Here is a 15,389-nt window from a genome sequence, read left to right on the forward strand (position 1 = left end):
ATTATAAGATTATTCAGCTAAAAAAAAAAAAAGAATTCCTGTGTTCACCTAGCTCAACTTTTTCATGCCATGGTATTGGAACAGGCATAGAGGGGAAGTAACTTGTTCATGGACACACAGCTCTTTTTTAGTATAGCTGGGTTCATGTTTGTTTTTGGAGGACAGAATAGGTTTTAGGGCAGAGTCAAGTGCACTGCCTACCCACCAGAGGCCTGCAGCATGAATGTGGGCTAAGAAAGTCAGAAGGAAAAATAAGGCAAGAGAAGAAAAAAAATGAAAAAGGAAGAAGAGAGGAAGAATTTTGAGACAGAACTGCAAAAGAAGAAAGAGGAAAGACTAAAATCTATTCACTGCAGGTACCACTGGGGGGCTCCATGACTTCCTGATGCAGATGTTTTAAAGCAGTGACATTCATATAAGTCCATCAAACAAACTTTTAGTGTGCTGCCATTGACAAGAAGGCATGGCACTGTGGTTAAGACTGTGGACTCTTGTTCATACTAGCTGCATAATCTCTGTAAGTTACTTAACCTCTTTGCCTCATTTTATAAAAGGGAGATGACAGTAGAACATACTATATGGAATTGCTGTCCGACTAAATGAGTTAATAAATTCAAAGTGCTTACAACAGCCCCAGGCTCACGCAAAAGTATTTTTATCAAATGATGAGGACAATAGACTTCATCTGGGTTCACAGATGGAGTGAAGCTTGGAGTAAGGGATAGAGGGAAAGGATAAGGCTTAAGAGGGGGTGGGGAATGGAAGCAGGTAAGATAAAGAGGTAAGTTGTGCATATCACAGGCAATGTGCAAACAAATCAGAATGCCTCGCGCATCAACAATGAAATCAAATAGACTACATTAGAAAGTCCTTTTCCTCACTCAGGCATCCTTCTAATCCTTTTTCAGATCACTCTTCTGTCCCCTCCTCCCATGAGCTTTTCATTTCTGTTCCTCATGCAGCAGCTGTTTGGTTCTCCCTGTTGCTCATCCTCTCAGGAGACTAATCCCTGGCAATGTAGGACTGCAGTGCAGTTGAAACAATAAACTGGAAATTAAAACTGCAGAAAAATTTTATATTATTACAATTATTATACAGTATCAAAATTATTTAATTTTAATTTTTATTCCATGCTGCCAATGAAATTTCCTCTTCTGGCTTTGCAAAAAATTCAAATGTTTATTTATCTGACAAATAGCATATCAAACAATTGCTGTTCAAGCTAGAATTTGTTGAGCACTTATTATGTCCTAGATACTGTCCTGTGCTTTAAATAGATCCTCATAATAGTCCTGTATTATTATTATTATAACTGTAGAGTTGAGGAAAGCTGTGCCTAGAAAATCTGTCACTTGCTAGAGATTCATTCATATACTCATTTCTTCAATGGTCCCTGAGTGTCTCTGTGTTCTAAGTGGTCTCCAAGGCTTCAGGACTGATCTGGACCTCACCAGGACCTCATTCTGTTTGTCCCATCCTGGCTTCATGAACCAGGGCTGGGACCTAAAGAGAAAGAGCAATTCTAAGTAGAAGTTAAAGGAGTTGTTTTATAAAGCAAAGTCTTTACAAAATTGTAACATAGGGGGATATAAGCAATGTTGCTTCAGTGCACAGGGGACAAACTGCTACACAGAATCAGAAAAAAAATCAAACAGAGGAAGGTATAATTTTCCTACCTCCAGGTTTGCCCTGTAGGATTCAAGGAAAAGAACATGGTCAGGAAATTACCGAGGTGATTGAACAGTCTTGAGTGTTCAATCAGTGGCTGAGGTGAAAGGACAGCCTGAGTGTACCAGTGTAGGAGTAAAAGGACACGATAAGGACAGACCCCGCAGAAAAACCAGGACTCTGCAATTACTGTAAATGGGAGGGGATATAGGGATCTGAAGTCCTTTAAACAAGTAGGCATGATGAAGCAGTGCAAAATGAGTTATTACAGCTGTTTTTGGATTCATTTGCATTGGTGGGAAATCAGGTCACAAAAAATATATAAAAAAAGAGAAATTTTTTTGGAGCCACACAAACAGATCATTAGAATGTGACAAACAGTATTATAATAAAACAGGGACTCAGGAAAGAATTATTAAAGGAGGTAACCACTGATTTGAGGCCCTGGAGGATGAAGAAAGAAGTGGAAGGATGTTGTAGGAAGAAGAACTCTCATATGTAGAGGCTTATGGTTATGAAAATTTGCTTTGCTGAAGGATAAAAAGGTAATTTAGGGGCAGCCAGTTAAGCACACCAGGAGATTTGGACTTTGTACCATAAATAACAGAGAACCAGCCCAGATGTTTAAGTAAGGGTATGATGCAATCACTTCTTTCTTTTTTTGGAAAGATATTTTAGGAGGACCTGTGGACAATTAACTGAGAGATATGAGGTTCCCTAGTGAATGGTGGTGGGGTAAAGGGTAGTGTTATAAGAGGGGACTGAGGAAGTTACTTGAGCTAAGCCCAGTAACCAGAAATCACAGTGCTGTTTCAGGAACTAAAAGAGGTTCAGGTGTGGCTGGCATCAGGAGAAAGAAAAGAGAGCTCTCATTTGCATGTGGAATACTGTGGGTTAAAGTGATAAGTTCAAATTAAAGTTAAGAGCAGGGCAGAGTTGTCAAGGTCTTGAAGGACCACCCTGTCCTTTTTCATTTCCAATCTCACCATCGCACCTGTTTTGGGTGGAGATGGGGGGGATGAAGGGTTCCAAAAATATTTTCTTGAATTAAAATATGGAACTAAGAAGCAAGATTCCAGCAGAGTCAAGTGAGAGTTGGAGTTCGCAGTCAGTGATCAAGTCCCCCATATCCTGTAGACCAGTAATTTGGTTTTAGAATGGAGTAAATTACAGAGGACAGTAGTATTAGGCTAAGAACCTTGGACATCATGTTGGATGCTGCAGAGGGTGGGTTATGGAACCTGAACTGTGCAGCTTGCAATATTTCCTTAAGTACTACACATCTAGAAAATCTCGTTTTACATTGCAATAAATAAACTCCAAAACACTCCCAAACGATGGGCCCATTCTATTACTGAGGCAGTATTTGCTTTAGGAGAAATGTATTGTCTCTGAAGGGTATTTGAAGGAACAGTTGTAAAAACAAAACAAACAAAAACGACACCCAACCAATCTCAACTATCCCTTCAAAAGAAAAAGGGGAAAAAAAGAAGGAAAGGTAGTCCGTAGCGCGGGTGCGGGGACTGCAAACCTCCTACAGAAACCTAGCCCTATGAGAGTGGCATTTAAAAACCACCCATTTTATGGAACATCTTTTGGAGCCAAATCCGTCACCCGAGTCCCCGGAACACTCCCGCCCTCGGTCCCTCCCACTCCAACCACCACCACCACACACTCTCGCAGGATGACAGAGGTTGCTGGTGGCGCGGTCGCTCAGGTGAGGGGCCACCCAGTCCCCAGAGGCGCAGGCGGCTAGAGCCCATTCGCTGCCGCAGCAGCAGAAGGACCGGAGGGGGTTGGCCAGAAGGGGAAGGGGCGGGGGAGGCCGGCGAGAGTGCGGGGGAGGAGGGACGCGAGGACGCGAAGGAGGGCCGGGAGAGGCTACAGCACAACGCAGTGAAGGGGGAGCGGAGGGCGGTAGCGGCGGGGACGCGCGCCGGCTTAAGCTAGCCTTGCTTTGCTCGGGTCGGTGGCGGACGCGCGCCGCAGTGCGAGCCTCAGACGCGCGGGCGCTGGGGACAGCTCCCGGGTGGCCTAGCTGGGGCAGCTGGAGGAGACCGCTTCATCAAACACCAACGACATCTGCGCTTCAGGGTCCTGGGCGGTTGTGCCTGGACTGAGCGGTGGGCGCCTCGCGAGAACGTGAGTAGATCCGTGTGCGTCTAGCAATTGACACTCGGTTCTGCTCCAGGATCCAGGCTGGAGCCGAGTAGGGCGCGGGAGCCTGCTGCGTTGTCAGTGGGACACCAGCCCGGGTTCAGCCGAGCGCTCTCCTATCGGGCAGCTTCTGCTGCAAGGGGTGAATGGGGTTGCCAACTCCCTTCTCCCACACAGGCCTTCGACACAGTGGCGGGCACCTAACCGAGGAGAGAGACGGGCACCCGGGTAAGGGCACAGCCCGTTGGCACAGGCGGGCACCTATCACCTCCTGAAGGCTGTGGCCAACTTCTGTATCCGCGCCGGTGCCCCAGCTTTCCGGGAAACCCTCCCTGGAGGTCTCCTTGTGGGCAGTTGGTCATAGAGAGGCTGCTGGGGCCGGCATAGTGGCTTCCTGGGCACCGACTGTGAGGGCGCAGGTTGTCACGCTACAGTGGTGGGATGAAGAGCACCGGGGCTGGGTCGGGCGTGCACGGGAGTGTGCGCGTTCCGGTCCCCACGGACACATCTGGGCGTGGGCTTTGTTCAGATGTGCTCACACCTGCTCGGATCGCTGAGTTCATGAGGTGATGTGGATTTCCCTCCACTATCACTGCCCTGGAGAGGACTCAGGGAATGTTGGGTAGGGTGAGGACCGGGGAGACACTGAGCACAACCGGTTGGGGGCACTTGCGGAGGGCTTTGTTGGCCTACAGGTGTGGGCCGGGGGAGTCCTAGCACCTCACCCAGCCTCTGAGGACTGGGACTTGTCCGGACTGACCCCCTGGCTTAGGACTGACTGAAAAGATCCTTTTCCCTACCCGGGCTCCCAGAGGTGGGAATCTGGCAACCGCTTCGTCCGGGGATGCTGTGTTGATGAACCAGGAGTGATTATCGGCGCTGGAGCATCCATCTATCTAGCTGCGAGCGCCATCTGTGCCGGGCGCCGCCCCGGGGCCCCTCCACGCCATGCGGGTGGGCGCCTCAGCATCCTCAGGCAGTTTGTCAGCTCAGCTACACGAGGCCGGCATCCACTGGAGCACTGGGGAGGGACCGAGATGTCTCCATAGGGTGAGCCAGGGAGCCGTCCTCTCTCTAAGAGAGGTGTTGGACCAGTAGCAAGCGCCGCTGGAGAGTTCCGGGGCCCAGTCGGCCGGCTAGCAGTCAATTTCCCTTTTCTCGCCGGCTGTTGCCGGCGTCTGTGTCTCCTACGCCCTCATGCTGACCATCGCCCCCTGCACAGCGGCGGGCACCGAGTGAGGTCGCCAAGCGGTGGCGTCTCTTGCCTACCCTGTTTCTTTCCTGGCTTTTTGTGCCAGTAGCTCTAGCACTGAGCTGTAGCCAGGCACCGAGATGTCCTGAGAGGGAAGCGTTCTTTTCATTTCCCTGCCCCGTAAGTAAGTTTAATGCTTAGAAGTGCGGATCCAAGGGGCTAGGCCCTTCCTCATGGAAGGCTCCTGCAGGACGTGAGCGAACCGAGTATAATGGGGCAAGAGGCATTGATTCCGCACCAGGAGTTACCCCCTGGGATTGTCCTGAGAAGGAACAGAGTAGCTACTAAACACAAACCGACAGGTCTGGACCGCTACTGAAATATTGTGATAATAGCTCGGAAGTGAATGAGACCTTCCAAAAGTGCTGCAATGGATTTACATAATTAATACATTCTACTTAACTCTTAAGAAGTCAACGTGGTGTTTTTTTTTTTTTTTTGAGAGCTTCAGGTGTGCTGGGTGCTGTGCATGTTATACATATCATCATCTCATTTAATTACCCACAACAACTGCGTTTAAAGATTAGGAGACAGAGATTTGGATTGGTCAAGTAACTTTCCCAAGGCTAATGTTAACTTTTTGCCCCAGTGCTTTACCATCCAAGACTGAAAATGTGGCCTTTGGGGGGCTTATTATTAAATTAGGTGAAGCCTAAATCCAATGATAATAAAAGTACATTACAAGCCCATTTGATTCTAACCTCTCCACCATAGTAGGTAATATTGTAATTCAGAGGACCGTGAATAATCTTTTATTACTCTGTATTGCCCTTAAGTCCATTACATGTTATTTTATTCCTATTTGCTTTTACATACGTGAGTGTTAACACACAATCCAATCCATCACAGTCATTAAAGTGTTCTTAAATCAGAGATGTTCCTGGCACATCACAATTATTTTTTTTTTTAAAAAGAGATGATCCTGGCACATCACAATTTTAAAAAATATATATATTTTTTTAGTTTTAGGTGGACACAATATCTTTATTTTATTTTTATGTGGTGCTGAGGATCGAATCCAGTGCCTCACATATGCCAGGCGAGCACGCTACCACTTGAGCCACATCCCCAGCCACAATTTTTAAGAAAAAAAAATTTTTTTTAAAGACAAACCTTTCTGTTTGCAAATGTTTCTTTTTCAGGGATCACATCCAGAATGTCCTTTGAAGACTGTTTTGACTGCAGAAGAGTTGGTCTTCAAATTGGAAGTTGAATTTGAATAGGACTGCAGTATAGACAAGCATTGTATACCCTAAATATATGACAGTGTTTGGCACATTTGTAAAGATGTTTCATGTTAACTAGTAGAAAAGAAGAATGTGAATGAAAGTGAAATCAGCTATAGTTTTCAGAATTATTATAATTAACCAATCAATTGAAAAAAATGGACTCATTTTGTATTCATAATCTTTCTGATTCATGATCATCTTTCAACCTTCTTTCTGCTTTATGACAGGAAAGTTACTAAACATTTCACATTCCTGGAATTATAGAGCTATAATTAAACTCATGCAAAATTTCACCTAACCCTTTCAAAAGGAGTGCAGTGGGATGGAGAGAAGTTGCCTAGCCTTGTAACGCAGGTAGTGATGTGGTACTTGGATTGAATGCCTGTACCCTTATATAACATCATTGTTGCTGCATCAGTGACAGTAAATGAAAAGCAAGTCATCTTTGGAAATGCTACCTCCTGTGGCTGGAGTGAGCACTTCAGAAGTGTATGTGAAAGGAAGTTGAGGATGTGTACACCTGGGCTGTAAAAAATTTCCTTAAGAATCACTTCAAATGATGCTTTTGTGCAGGTATAGTTTTTTTAAAAATTTTCTTATGTGGGTATTATGTTGTGTATATGGAAAGGAACTATTTAATAGAACTCCACAAGAATCTTTTGTTTAGAGAGATTCATTCATTCATAAATATTTACTGAGTGTATGGCTTCCTATTCTAAGTACTGGAAAGACACTGATGAGTAAAACTGAATTTCTATCCTTAGGGGGTTAATTCAAGTTTTGGTCACATATTCATCTGTGGTCACATATTCCTCCCCCACATCAATTTTTTTTTCCCAAGTCACAAATGTACAGCTTGGAGAACAGAATACACTGATGTAACCAGCACTCAAATCATGAAACAGAATGTATCTGAGAAAACCTCCCTAAGGCCCCCAACAGCCATGACTCTCTTCAAGGGTAGCCATTGAGATGCCCAGGCTGATTCTGACCCTCTCTTAAGAAGGTCCTGATTTTCAGCCTACATCAGAGGCCTATAGAGTCTCATCCCCATTTCCAAGCAACAGTTTCTATCTGAGAAGCATAGCAGCCAGGAGCAAATATAACTGGGATATAGAGCTTCTAATGAGTTCATCTTCTCTGGGAATTTTTTCATGTTTAGATTCAACTGCCGAGATGGTTGATGAAGAGGAAGTGATTTGAAAATGATTGGAAATTACTAAATACAGTTAGGTACTCTGATTTTAAATTGCATGCCTTCCCGCTTGAAGGAGCCTGTACCTTCCTGGCAGGTGAAGACAGAAGAGAGGCCTGGATGCTAAGGACAAGAGTTCAGTGGCTTACTTAACCCTTTGCTCAGGCAAATAAAAACCTCCTTTGTTTAAAAAAGTATCAGAGGCTAGGGCTGAGGATGTAGCTCAGTGATAATGAGCTTGCCTAGCATATGTGAGGCCTTGGATTTGATTCCTAGCTCTGTAAAACAAGGGCTGGGGGGAAGGAGCATTAGATCAGAGACAGAGCTTCCTACTCTTCTCAGCTTTACTGAGGTATAATGAACAAATAAAAATTCCACGTATTGGGCTGGGGTTGTGGCTCAGCGGTAGACCACTCACCTCGAATGGGTGAGACCCTGGGTTTGATCCTCAGTACCACATAAAAATAAATAAGTAAAATAAGAGTATTGTGTCTAACTACAACTAAAAAGTAGATATTTAAAAATTGCACATATTTGTGTACAAGTTGATGTTTTGATATAGGTATACATTATAAAGTGATTACCATAATCAAATTAGTTAGCATATCCATCATTTCACATATTACCTTTTTTTTGTAGTGAGAACATTTAAGATCTACCATCTTAGCAAATTTCAAGAATGCAATATAGTATTAACCATAGTTACCCAGATATACATTAGACCTGCCAAATTTACCCCTCCTTCTTGAAATTTTGGACCCTTTGACCAACATCTTTCTGTTTCACTTTCACCCCATTCCCATCTTCAACTCCTGAAATAGCGACATTCCACTCTCTGCTTCTATGAGTTTAACTAAAGTTTCCATGGTTGACAAAATCTACTAAAATCAACTGATAATTGTTGATTTTCCTTCTCAAAATGGAAAGGGGAAGACTGCATGGGAGAGGAAAATATAAATGGCCCTGCCTTTGGATTTAGCAGCTATAAATTATTTATCATATTACCTTTTAAAAAGGGAAATATGGAGATATTTATGGCTGAGTTACTTTTTTGTGGTAAAACATAAAATTTACAAATATAAGCATTTAAAGTATCTTGTTCAGTGGCGTTAAGGGCATTCATATTATGTGCAACTCTCACCACTATCCATCCCCCCAAATTGAAACTCTGGGCTCATTAAGTAATTCCTGTCCTCTTTCCCCACTGGCAACCCCTATTTCTGTCTCTGACTTTGACTACCCCAAGTCACAACATGAGCTTTTAGGGGACACCCACTATCTAAACCATGACATCTTATTTACATATTCCATTCTATGTATATGTCACATTTTGTTTATCCATTTATCTGTCGATGGATACCTGGTTTACATCCACATTTTGGCTATTTGTATGATGTTTACATGAACATGGTTGTATAAATATCTGTTAGAGTCACAGCTTTCAATTGTTTGGATACAATTGAAAGAGATGCTGGATCATATGGCAATTCTATCTTAACTTTTTTGAGGAACTGCCTTACTGTTTTCTATAGTGACTACCATTTTATATTTCCACTAGCTGCATACAACAGTTCCAGTTTCTCCATATCTTCACCAGCATTTATTACTTTTTGTTTTCTTAGTTATAGTCATTCAAATGGGTAGGAAGTGCTGTCCCTGTTGCTTTTTAAAGCTACAAATTAATATACCACATATATGGATAACTTATTTGCAAGATTTTTTGACTTTTTGGCTTAACTATTATTAATAATAAGAAGATGTACAGGTTCCAACATGTGTTGATTACCCCATGCCTTGCATGGATGTTGTGAGGCATGTGTGTCATAATCCAGGATTAGATGGCACTGGTGACATACATTTATTATTATTATTATTATTATTATTATTATTATTATTATTATTACTATTACTATTACCAGGGATTGAACCTAGGGGCAGTTAAACACTGAGCCACATCCTCAGTCCTTTGTATTTTATTTAGAAACAGGGTCCCAAGTTGCTTAGAACCTCACTAAGTTGCTGAGGCTGGCTTTGAACTCATGATCCTCCTGCCTCAGTCTCCTGAGCCGCTGGGATTATAGGCCCTCCTGGTGACATACATTCTTGTTGGTTTTTTAAAAATGTTGAATTAGAGCATATACATATCTGTAGTAAACTTGTGCCAAATGAGTTTGCTATGAGAACAGATTAAATTAGTATGCTTTTTGCTCCCAAATGACATTATTATTTTAACTCAGATTGAGAGCAAATTTACCTCAGGTCTAATCATAGACAGGAATGTCTTCATGCTGAATATTTAGAGATGTGCTAGAATTGTAAATTACAGCTCTGCATTGGGCATTTCTCCCCACCACTGAATCTTCAAAGATGACAGCATAAACCTTCACCACCCAATTATAATTGCTTAGCTGAGCTAATAAAAAAGATGTGGTGTCAACTTAATTGACCTATTTTACTGGCCTACAAGATCGGAATTTCAAATTAGAAAAAAAAATTTAACAGTCTGATGCAGGACTTCATTCAAGTGATTAAGAAGCTACTGAATATAAGAAATGCCACTACTAAGGGAACAAAATTATAACTACTAATGCTCCTCCATGGAACATCCTGTCCAAATGGCTTATTCAGTTTAAAAACAGGAATGACAGATCTTATTTTGTGTTATGTATTCCTTGATTTTCTTCTATGTTACTCTGCACTAAAATATTGTTTCATTCACATGGGAATAAAATGTCAGTTATAATTCAACAAAAATGATCCTTTAAAATTTTTTATTATGAAATGATAGGAAGGACTAGAAATAGCATTTTTAACATTATATATATTTAAATATATGTATTTAATGGTGTGCATGGTGTGTTGGCTCCAAATCCACTATAACCAGAAAAATTTATTCCCAGGGCAATCTGAGGGAATCCTGTAGGAGGTCTTCCACTGGGTAATATGCAATGAATTTAATTTATCTTTCTCAAGTGGGCTGAGAGCATTCAAAAAATTCAGTATATGTAATCATCATGTAGTGATCTTTTCTCCAAATTTCAACTTTAAAGCTAATTCCATGACTGTTTTAGATACTCTTGGCATTTGAATGGTATGATTTGCAGCATGCATTTTTGACAAACATTACAAACTCATATTAAATGCCATGAACAGCTTCTCTCTCAAGGGCAATGATAAGGGAGAGGAAAAGTACCAATCTTCCACTAATTATGCCTTAAGGTAAGAGTGGACTGTGAAAGAGTTTCACCCTGGAGCTTTTTGGTTCTTTGAGGGAGGATGGCTTGCGAGCTAGCATGCTTCTGCCTTCCAAAGCCTGGTGCGCCTTTTCAGTCCCTCACCTCAATAGAGAGCTGAAAGGACAAAAGTGAACAAAGGAGGCCTGTTTTGCCTGCCCCACTTGCTGGGCTGTTGTCTTGGCCCTTTTCAGTGAAGGAGGGAGGGGGAGCTGGGTCAAAGTTGAAGAACACTGAAAAGGAATTCAAGCTTCATGTCGAAATTTGAATTATAGCTTCAGTTTGAGTGCCGTGTAGATTAGTTTGAATTGAAATTTCTGAATCTGTGCAAGCTTAAGTGACAGATGGTGCTGGAACAGCATACATAGTGCTGGATGGTGTACCCGAAATGTTGAGTGCCCAAGCGAGGCACTCGGTAAACATCTAGTTAACTGACAAAAGTTTTGAAAACTGTAGGAAGTGCAGTTTGATGCTGTATGCCGCATTAAGACATTGGATTGTGTGAATTAAGGGAGGCCCCTGTTTCTGGCATTCACTCAGGTGCACTTGTCCCCCCTAATTGCATTGCAAATATTCTTCTGACTGTTTTTCAGCTTTCCTCTCTACTATCTGGTTGAATAAATATAGACATGTCCAACCAGCTTCCTTTGTAAAATTGCATTAGAGTATTTTGCTGTTGTCTGCAGAGTGTTTTGATATACGAGATGAGGCTGTTTTACATGTTGACTATCCAGTGTTTTTTGCCTTACATGAATATATTTAAGAAGAGTGATTTTTGGCTTTCTGTTCCAGTGGGGGTCCATCACTCTCATGTTTGCTAATGAAGTTTCTAAAATGATACTTAGTTCTGTTTCAATTTGGTAGGCAGCATCTTACTTAAAACATTTAAGTAAGAGAAGTTAGCTGCAGATGGAACTAGAATGTTAAAACAGCTACTAGGAAGTAGAGGTTATTAGAATGTAAGTGAAAACAAAAAACAGTTTGGGGTAATTTGAAACTCTTCCTAGTATTCCATAAAACTACTGTTGGAAATTGAAAAACTGTAGCATTTTAAAACTGAAAAATTGCCAAATTTTACTTTGACATCTTCAGCCATTTAAATAACTTGATGATAGTCTTTTGTTCTGATGTTTATAGCATGATGGACAAAATTCATTATACATTTTTCATATACATATACATGTATACTTAATATATTTAGATATATATGTGTATATATGTATACTTAATAGGTTACTTTTAGGAAAATAATAGTGACATATAAATAATGAGAGTAAAATAGTAAAGTGAAAATTCAGAGATAATTAACATGTAATATAAACAAAAAACAATTTACTTCAGAATTGATTATATTAACTTGCTATATGTACTTTACTTATTATATACTTTGTATATATCATGAAATTTAATTTTAACATGCAAGTAACTTTTAATTCATATATATATATGTATATATGTGTGTGTGTATATATACACACATATACACACATATATTTCTAGCAACATTTACTATGTTGCAAAATTAGAGTGGAAGGTGAGATATATCAAGGGTTGATTGCTGTCCTAGAGCTATGAGAGGATTCATTAAACAGCAGACAGTAAGGGAGTTTATGATCAGATTCATTTTCTGGGACTGGAAAGAGAAGTTTGGAGATAGAGAGCATAAGGTTTTGATGGAGAGAAGACTCAGGTGAGTAATGAGATCTTTCACGTCCTGGAGAAGTGTCCTTCAGCAGAGAGAGTGGGAGAAAATTTAAATAAGTGAGAAGAGTGAAGAACAGAGCACTGTAAGGGTAACAACTTAAAATCTGAAAGAGAAAAGGAGGGGAATAAAATTTTTTATTGCAATTTCCTGGATAATAGAGAATAGTATTCATTTCACAGCATTCAATTCTAAATATTTTAGGTTTTTTTTTTTTTGGTGGGACTTTAGGTCATTGAAGAAGCTCAACATCGTAAGATAAAAATAACTCATAAATTACCCTGTGAAATGAAATATGAGGATACATTTACATTTAAAATTAATGTATTCAGAAGAATTTCCTTAGAAGTCAAAGCTAAAATTGCATTACATTCTTATCCAGATCAGCTCTTCTTTCCAGTGATTTTGTTCTTTTATATATAGGTGGTCCCAGTTTAAGAAAGTAATGTGAAAATGTGAACTTGGTAAACCCATTTTGAGTGATTATTCATATCAAAGAGGATTCTTTACTGTGCTCAAGGATTATATGACATGTGAGCTTTTAAAATATATCAAGGTTCAAGTCAGGAACAACTTTTAAGGAATATGTAAGTTGACAGTTTATTCAGCCTACTGAAAGAATGTAGTGCAATAGAACCAAGTGAAGCCAGCAAATAAAGCTAATAGCTTTATTTAAATAAAATCAGTGAAGAGGTAGACAGGTGATAATTGAAGAAGCACCTCAATTGCATGAAAATGTTGGATATTTGCTCAGGATAATTTTGAGGGGCCAAGTCCCACATGATAAAGGAAAAAAGATAACTAAGTTTGGGAGTGTTTTGGGGCCTTGCTCATGAAAGAATTCTGTCAGCTTTCCACAGGTCTCTGACTATGGAAACCCATTCTTTGCTCTGTTCCCTTAGGAAGCTGAGCTACCTTTCTCATTGTACATTGTGCCTGGTGCATATGTAAGAGCCTCATATTTGATGAATGAGTGAGTGCAAGAATCAATGACTGAATACATGAATATTGAAAACTGTAAAAAATATCAAGTGGATCTTCTGTTGGAGAAAATGGGGGAGATTTTGTCCTCAGTTCTGGTTTGAAGACATTGATGAAGTCTAGATAAAAGGAAATCAAACATTCATAGTTTCATGCCTGGACTTTGTAGACTGCATTTTGCTACTTGGTTCTATATTAAGTAATTGAGTGGGCAAGTGAAATCATTCAGTCCAAAAGTATATCATTTCTAAATTGCCATCATACAGTCCTAAATGATATCTTTGTGATCCCAAAGGGTTCCACTATAATTTTCTGCCTTTGCTCATGGCAGATGATTCCAGATTTGTACAAGTCTTTGCCTTTCCCACCTCTGGAGCTGGTGCTGTCATTTCCCTCTGGACGTGTCTGGGTGGCTGCACACTGATGAGTTAAACACTTCCTGAGATTGCTTTCTGCCATCGGAGTTTGAAGAAATCACAAGTGAGGCACGCACAACAGAAATGAAAAGTGAGAAGGCGGGCCTGGGAAGCAGATCAGAAACACTCGTGCTGCAGCTTTAAAAACAAAATTTCTTCCCTGTTTGGTTGATCATTAAATACTACTTATCTATTGTTTATATTCCAAATTGAGTCAAATTACTGAATGAACTTTCCCAACTAGTTAGTAGGTTGTTGGGGCTGGATTAAAGGCAGTGTGGCCACATTTGAGAGAAACCTAGTGTAAAAAGTTACATAAATTCTTTGATTAGTTAAATTTTGAGAAGTAGAGGTCTCCTTCTCTGTTGATTAGGAAACCTTATTTTGCCACACGACTTCCCCAACCACCACTGGGGGTGAACTCAGGACTTGGGGCATGCTAGGAAAAAGCTCTGCCACTGAGCTACATCTCCAGCCCTACTGTATGGCTTTGGAAAAGTTTGGAGAAGTACCCAAGCACTTCTTTTTCTTTGCTAGAAGATGGAGACAAAACAGAAACTTCCTCATCATCTAGCTCTGCCTCACAAGGACATGTAACCATAATAAGCAATGATAAAAAAGAAAAGTGCTGGGAGAAAGATGACATCAATCTATGTTGTTAGTAGGTTGAATGCACCATTTTTTTCCACCATGGCATCTGGCAGATTTGCTTCAGGGGTATGTAGGCATCACATATCCATAGCAATATCTGTAGCTACTTGATTTTGAATAAATGAAGTGGTCTTATACCTTGGCCTGAGCGATCTATATCCTTACTGATGCTATGTGATGAAAACTGTTTTCAAAACACAAACTATATCCTTAACCTTCAACAAATGATCATATATATATGTGAAAGTCAGTTTGAGTCAATATAATAGAATAAGGATGTAAAATTCAATAAATATTCTTTTTTTCTCCAGTTGCATTCAATATCTGTGATAGGCTTTTGAAATCTAATTGTGTCTTATTTCAAGCCATAATCCCATTCATGTTTTTGATGAGGACAGTCAGTAATTTTTTGTGTCAGCCGTGACTAATGAGCAACCTTACAAACCAATAAAGCATGAAACAATTTTAATATATTAAATCCATCAGCTTACCAAATGCATATGCTTAGAAATTTGATATAAAAAGAAATATAACACTGAAGCTCAGTGGTAGAGCATTTGTCTCAAACGTGTGAGACATTGAGTTTGATCTCAGCACCACATAAAAATAAAGATATTTTATCCATCTATAACTAAAACAGTATTTTTTAAAAAGAATATATACAAGAGGACAGGTTTGTTCATATCATTGCTTCTGGTACTTTGTTTGCATTCTGTTCCTTAGCACCTCAAAGAAGAGATAGGGACTTAGAAACAGTGGTTGACATCCTACCTACAGGTAGACACAGAACTTTAGAAATATGAATGTGTAGAGGGTTGACTTGTCCCATCAGATTTCATATTTTGAAGTCCTATCCCCTAGTACCTCAGAATATGACCTCATTTAATTAAATGAGGTATTTAGGG

At 40.4% G+C, this 15,389-nt stretch overlaps 1 protein-coding gene across 43 annotated transcripts in view; it reads left to right on the plus strand.

Moving 5' to 3' along the window:
- Positions 1–3,283: 3,283 nt before the first annotated feature.
- Positions 3,284–15,389, plus strand: part of Nrcam (neuronal cell adhesion molecule) — a 265,722-nt gene continuing 253,616 nt past the window's right edge. For 14 of the 43 annotated variants that reach the window (XM_078040099.1, XM_078040104.1, XM_078040115.1 and 11 more), the window contains exon 1: positions 3,554–3,810. The gene's annotated coding sequence lies outside the window, so the exon portion shown is untranslated. Of the gene's footprint in view, positions 3,386–3,550; positions 3,811–3,907; positions 4,054–15,389 lie in introns of those variants that run through there. The other 29 variants (XM_078040075.1, XM_078040072.1, XM_078040086.1 and 26 more) reach the window with 6 other exon arrangements.

Source organism: Ictidomys tridecemlineatus, chromosome 2 (genome assembly GCF_052094955.1).
Source record: "Ictidomys tridecemlineatus isolate mIctTri1 chromosome 2, mIctTri1.hap1, whole genome shotgun sequence".
Taxonomy (NCBI): Eukaryota; Metazoa; Chordata; class Mammalia; order Rodentia; family Sciuridae; genus Ictidomys; species Ictidomys tridecemlineatus.